This window comes from Dipodomys ordii, unplaced genomic scaffold (genome assembly GCF_000151885.1).
Source record: "Dipodomys ordii isolate 6190 unplaced genomic scaffold, Dord_2.0 Scaffold15, whole genome shotgun sequence".
Classification (NCBI taxonomy): domain Eukaryota; kingdom Metazoa; phylum Chordata; class Mammalia; order Rodentia; family Heteromyidae; genus Dipodomys; species Dipodomys ordii.
In genome coordinates, this window is record NW_012267231.1 from 10,621,623 (window position 1) to 10,627,923 (window position 6,301).

At 39.1% G+C, this 6,301-nt stretch overlaps 1 long non-coding RNA gene across 1 annotated transcript in view; it reads left to right on the forward strand.

The window, feature by feature from the left end:
• The window catches only part of LOC105982548, a 35,439-nt gene that overhangs the window by 22,653 nt on the left and 6,485 nt on the right, over positions 1–6,301 (forward strand). Inside the window, exons 4-6 of the long non-coding RNA XR_001174903.1 lie at positions 649–713; positions 1,809–2,100; positions 4,089–4,191. This is a non-coding gene — a long non-coding RNA (uncharacterized LOC105982548). The remainder of the gene's footprint in view (positions 1–648; positions 714–1,808; positions 2,101–4,088; positions 4,192–6,301) is intronic.

Below are 6,301 nucleotides of genomic sequence, written 5' to 3' on the forward strand. Positions count from 1 at the left end.
TGCTGATTTCAGGTCATACATTGACTGAATACATCAGTAAGAAGATTTTAACACTGGTGCAAACATTGACTTTGCCACTTTGGAACTTTCTAGCATACTGAAGAATTAAGTGATGGATTTTTTTTAAACATTCTGGGTGTAGTACCAAGGGCCTCAAATAAAGTAAAAAAATGTTTACCACTGAGGTACTTCCCTTGCCCTGAATTAACCTTTTGAAAATTCAGTTTACAAAAATAAGTAAGAGGGTTGGGAAGGTGTCTCAGTGGTAGAGTGCTTGTCTTGCATGCATGAGGCCCTCGGTTTGATTCCTTAGCACCACATAAGCAGAGAAAAAAAAGCCAGAAGTAGCGCTGTGGCTCATGTGGTGTAGAGTGCTAGCTTTGAGCTGAAGAGCTGAGGGACAGTGCCCAGGCCCAGAGTTCAAGCCCCATGACCGACAAAAAAAGTAGGTAAAAGGTAGATAAATGGGATGATCTTTTATTTAATTAAATTACTTATGATCAAATATGCTAGCATGCCTAATACAAAATAAAAAATACAAGTACCATAAAGGAGTTTTGATAGTTAAAAGTAGTGAGTGATGACAGGTAGTAATGTTGACTCAGCTACAGGATTGATTAAGGAAGAATTGTTTTTAACTGTCAACAGAAATTTCTAAAGATATTCAACATGGAGATCCACTTACCTGCTATATTTGCTCTTTCTTCTGTGAGGTATGTATTTCATCTTACAGTATTTCTTTTTCCTTGTTTGGAGATGAGTAAACATGTGTCATTATTATTGTTATTCCTAAGATTGACCTGCTATGGTTTCATGATCTGTTCAAATATTTTCCTTCAAGTGTTCCCTCACCAAAATTACTTTGGAATATTCCAATAATAGTAAGGACCATTGAGTGCCCATTTACTTGATTGTGCTTCTTGTCCTGTTTTAGTGTTATGCATATTTATGTATTTCTTTAAATGTATATTATACCTTGTTATATATTGTTTATATACATAGAGTTTTATATATGTATCATATATAGAGTGAGACAATAAACACTCAGCTAAGATAATCATTTTGTTATGTCAAAAGAATCTAGAATCAGGATTTCTGGTATTTTCTAGCATGTATTCAGTATTGGGAATTAAGATAAGTGAATTATGATTTATGATAATTGCAATTATGATAAGTATAATTATGATAATGATAAATTTGTTATATCAGTCTTTAAGGTTTCTACATTTTTATGTAGTTACTGTTTCTTATGAAATGTGTTAGTCCCTTTATTTATTTTTTTTGGTCGGTCATGGGGCTTGAACTCTGGGCCTGAGCGCTGTCCCTCAGCTCTTCAGCTCAAGGCGAGCGCTCTACCACTTGAGCTACAGCGCCACTTCCGGTTTTCTGGTGGTTTATTGGAGATAAGAGTCTCACGGACTCTCCTGCCCAGGCTGGCTTTGAACCACGATCCTCAGATCTCAGCCTCCTGAGTAGCTAGGATTACAGGCGTGAGCCACCAGCGCCCGGCTCCTTTATTTTTTTTTTTTATTGGAATGCGAATGCTTAACTTTTGGTTAAGGGAACTTATGTATGCTACATATAATCTCTGCATATACGAAGGATGTGGAAGAAGAGCAATGTGAGAATAATGGACAAATTATTCAATAGTAAATATTAGTCAGTAAAATTGTAAATTTAAGGCTAATACCTAGTACACTTATTGTTAGAAAATTTCAAAAGGCATTTTAAAAATAATAGAACAAAGATTGCACATTTTACTCATTGTTGATGACTTTTTTTCTATTTTCCTTACTCTGTCTCTTTAGGTGATTACTGGAAAGGATCTTATGCAATTTTTTCTACTAATTGCTTCACTAAAATAAAAAATGGTTTTCATAATGCTCAGGGAGTTCTCACTAAACATGTGTGGCAAAGGACGGTCCTTGCTGATCAGAAACCCTGGATTCAGAAAGCCCATTTTGGAAGGAAACCTAAAGGATACCTTTGAAGGAAATACTGTTAGTAATAATTGTTGATGAACTAAATCACAAGAGCTGGTTTATGGAGACATTGGTACACAGATGACTTTAATTGGTGGAATTAACAGTGCATCCTTAAGTATGAAGTGATAAAATGCATATATTTATATAAATATTATTGCTGAATGAATTTGAAACTGATTTTCATAATTATCTTTTTTTTTTGGGTGTGGTCGTGGGGCCTGAATTCTGGACCTGGGCACTGTCCCTCAGCTCTTCAGCTCAAGGCTAGCACTCTACCACTTGAACCACAGCACCACTTGCGGCTTTTTTCTTTTTGCTTATGTGGTGCTGAGGAATCGAACCCAGGGCCTCAGGCATGCAAGGCAAGCGCTCTACTGAGCCACCTTCCCAGCCCCATAATTATCTTTTGAAAGAGTTGAAGGACAGAATTTTTCAATTAGGCATTGTTAACTATGTAGTTCTTAAAAGATTTTTAAAATAATTTTTTTTTTTAGTCTTTTGTATGTGTTGGTCCTCTGGCTGGGGCTTGAACTCAGTGCTTGGGTGCTTTACCCTACCTCCACTTCCAGCTTTTTTTTTTTGTCGATTGTGGGGCTTGAAGTCGGCTTGAGCGCTGTCCCTGCACTCTTCAGCTCAAGATGAGCGCTGTACCGCTTGAGTCACTGTGCCACTTCCGGTTTTCTAGTGGTTTATTGGAGATAAGAGTCTCACGGACTTTGCTTCCCAGGGCTGGGATCTCAGCCTCCTGAATAGCTAGGATTACAGGCGTGAGCCACTAGCGCCTGGTTTTCACTTCCAGCTTTTTTTTTTTTGGTCGGTCATGGGGCTTGAACTCTGGGCCTGGGTGCTGTCCCTCAGCTCTTCAGCTCAAGGCGAGCGCTCTACCACTTGAGCTACAGCGCCACTTCCAGTTTTCAAGTGGTTTATTGGAGATAGGAGTCTCATGGTCTTTCCTGCCTGGACTGGCTTTGAACCGCGATTCTCAGATCTGAGCCTCCTGAGTAGCTAGGATTACAGGCGTGAGCCACCGTCGCCCGGCTACTTCCAGCTTTTTAGTGGCTAATTGGAGATACATTCTGACGGACTTTCCTGCCAGGGCTCTCCAGGTTGGCTTTGAACTGTGAACCTTAAATCTGTGCTTCTGGAGTTGCTAGAGGTACAGGTGTGAGCAACCAGCCTCTGGTCGCCGACTATATTTTTACTTTTTAAGTGATTTATTTTCAATTCACAGCATTATTTGCAACATACTTGCAAAAATCTAGAGTTAAATAAATTTTCTTATAGGTGTTAGATTAATTTTTTTTTAAATCTTGGGGCTTGAACTCAGGGCCTGGGCACTATACCTGATCTTTTTTTCCTCAAGGCTACCACTTTACCTCTTGAGCCACAGCACCACTTCTGACTTTTCTTTTTATGTGGTACTGAGGACTCGAACAAGGCTTCATTCAGTGCTGCCCAAATGCTCTACCACTAAGCCATGTCCCCAGCCCCTAGGATTAAGTTCTTTAGGTATTTAATCAGTTCCCACTTCTGAGTTGTTAACAGTATATTCGTAATTCCTGGTGACAGAATAGTACATAGATAGTGCTTTGTCTTGCTAAATTATCTTCATATTGCTTGTTACTCTTTTGTGTTACTTTATTTTCTAGTTTCATTTCCCTTGTAATTAGTATCTTTGTTACTTAGTCCCAAGAGGTTATTTGGGATTGTGTAATCATTTTGTTATGAATTGTAAATGAAATGTGTGTTGTTTTTTACTTTTGTTTTTTTGTTGCATGAAAATTATGTATTGAAGTACAACCATTTTCTGTGTTTTTTTTGAGTCTTGTGTTTTTCTTTTAAAAATGTGGTTACATCAATATCATACATCTCCCTACTTTTTAGATACTTTTATTATTTCAGTTATCACTGTGGTGTTAATACAATGAACATTCAAGTTATCCACCATGACTTGAACTATTGTGACTCCTTAGGGTCTAGCATACTTATGGAAAACTAACACCTATAACTGAATACATTTCTTTTTGCTTTCTACTGATACTTTTCTGATTATTTGTGCTTTCTTATACCATTGAGTTCTATCTCATTTCTCTTCTTTTTCAGAATGCTCCCTGTCTAATTCACATGTAATATTTCCATCCAGTTTAATAGATTAATTAGGAGTGATTACATTTTTTAATGTTGAGTCTTCTTATCCAGCTGCAAGGTATGTCTGTTTCTGATTAAATTATTATGTTGCATTATTACAAGGAATGTTAGTCATTGAGATCATTCACTCAAAATACTTTCATATCACACACAATCACAGTCAATTCAAGATGGAGGTCATATTTGTATGAATCTTTAATTTTTTTTATTGACTTTCTTTTGTGTGTGTGTATGTCTGTCCTGGGGCTTGAAATCAGGACCTGGGCACTATTCCTGAGCTTCTTTTGCTCAAGGCTACCACTTTACCTGAGCTCCATTTCTGGCTTCTTGGGTTACTTTAGTGGAAATAAGCATCTCAAAGACTTTCCAACCCAGGCTGGCTCCAAATCCCCAAATTTGACTCCTTACGTTGACTCTTCTGTTCTTTCAACATACCCATTAGCAGCTATTTTAAACTTCCTCACCTCTGAATATTGACTAATTTCTATTTTTTTAATTTTCCCAAGCCAGCTATAATCTTGCTGTTAGCGAAATAAGCTCCCTTCCCATAGCTTAGTCCATTCCTTCCCTTCTCTACAGTTTAGCATGCTTCCTTCCTAGGCAACACTAGGCCCATGTAGTAAAGGCAGTAAATAATCAACTTCCAACCCCCTTTACCTTGAGATGGTACTTCTCTGAGGCAACTTACACCATGTAAAGCAACAAGAGCCCCTGAGAGTGACCTTTAGGTCTGGGTAGTTGCAGAACCCCTTATCTACTATTTGGATAGCAGCCATAAATCCTAGTCCGCCATGATGAAGCCCCTGGACCACATATCCACACTAGGGTCTCCGCCTCCTAGCCTCTTCTAGCCTCTCCTAAACCTCCTAGGTCACCTCAGACAATAGTCAGTGCTTCTTCTTACTTCTCCCTTGTAAGAAGGAGTCTTGCCGGCCCCCTTTCCCAGCAATAAACCTTTCTTTGTTCTCTGTACCTGAATGTCTGCGTGGTTCTCTGGCAAAGTCTCTTGCATTTAATCTTCACCTGCCCATACTGGGGCAGTATGAAAGCTGCATATCTCCTTAGGTCCTTGATGATATTTAAGAGAGCAAGAGCCAAGACCTGGTGGCTCACTTCTGTACTCCTAGCTACTCAGGAGGCTGAGATCTGAGGGTTGTAGTTCAAAGACAGCCTGGGCAAGGAAAGTCGTGAGATTCTTATCTCCAATTAATCACCAGATAAACCTCGCGTGGCGCTGTGGCTCAAGTGGTAGAGCACTTCCCTTGAGCTGAAGAGCTGAGGGACAGTGCCCAGAGTTCAAGCCCCACAAGTGACAAAGAAAAAGAAAAAAGGGGAAAAAAGAAAGTAAGGTATGTGTCCTAGCAATTTTGGTTTCTCTTATCCTATCACATATAATCCCTTCACCTGCTATGGTAAGGTATATATGTATGTGTCCCAGAATTGGTTTTCATCTCCAATTTTTTTATTGCTAGGGGTGTGTGTGTGTGAGTGTGTGATTGTGATTGTACTTTTTTTTAAATTGTGGTCTTAGACTTGGCATGTTTCTTTTAAGAGTTTATGCTTTGTCTCTATATATGTATGCATATATGTATACCTTTTACTATTTAAAACTGTTGTACCTTTACTAGCTTAAGAGTTCTTTTTTCCTTCAAATTTACTTTATTGTTATTATTAAGGTGATATGCAGAGGGCATACATTTACATGCAGCAGATATTAAGTACATTCCCTTCATTCTCTCCTTTTCCCTACCTCCCATCTCTACCTATGAGTTGCATAGTTCATTTTCATCAATGTCTAGTGTGCTACTCTGCTGTATTTTTTTTTACCCCTTTCCCTTGAGTTCTGTGCTTTCCACCCACCCTCCCACGGATATGCACGTGAATGCACCACATTTATGGCAAAGAATACAGAATCATCAGAAAAAGGAAAAACAAATTTTAAAAGTTTTGTTTCCATATCTTAAAGGTATAAAAAATTCAGTGGTAAGCCGGGCACTGGTGGCTCACGCCTGTAATCCTAGCTACACAGGAGGCTGAGATCTGAGGATCTCGGTTTAAAGCCAGCCGGGCCGCAGAGACCGTGAGACTCCTATCTCCAATAAACCACCAGAAAACCGGAAGTAGCGCTGTAGCTCAAGTGGTAGAGCGCTCGCCTTGAGCTGAAGAGC